At 34.8% G+C, this 282-nt stretch overlaps 1 protein-coding gene across 1 annotated transcript in view; it reads left to right on the top strand.

Annotated features, from left to right (window-relative positions):
- The window catches only part of LOC106876344 (UNC93-like protein), a 62,236-nt gene that overhangs the window by 30,258 nt on the left and 31,696 nt on the right, over window positions 1-282 (top strand). The window lies entirely within an intron of this gene.

Raw genomic sequence — 282 nt, forward strand, 5'->3', positions numbered from 1 at the left:
AATAATAATAATAATAATAATAATAATAATGTTGTTGATGATGATGATGATGATGATGATGACGATGATGATGATGATGATGAAAATAGTTGATCGTGTTTCAGGATCTTAACTGATTGGTAGTGTCTTCATGTACATGTTTTGTCTTGTAAAAGATGGACTACAGCAAATATTCTGCTCATTATCTCAGATTTGCTTGTCAGTTGCTTGATCTAAATCAGTTGGACATCTCCCTGAGCGGCTGACAATATGTGCATCTCTTTCCATGAGCAGGAGTAGTGG

The sequence above is a fragment of the Octopus bimaculoides genome, chromosome 6 (genome assembly GCF_001194135.2).
Source record: "Octopus bimaculoides isolate UCB-OBI-ISO-001 chromosome 6, ASM119413v2, whole genome shotgun sequence".
Taxonomy (NCBI): Eukaryota; Metazoa; Mollusca; class Cephalopoda; order Octopoda; family Octopodidae; genus Octopus; species Octopus bimaculoides.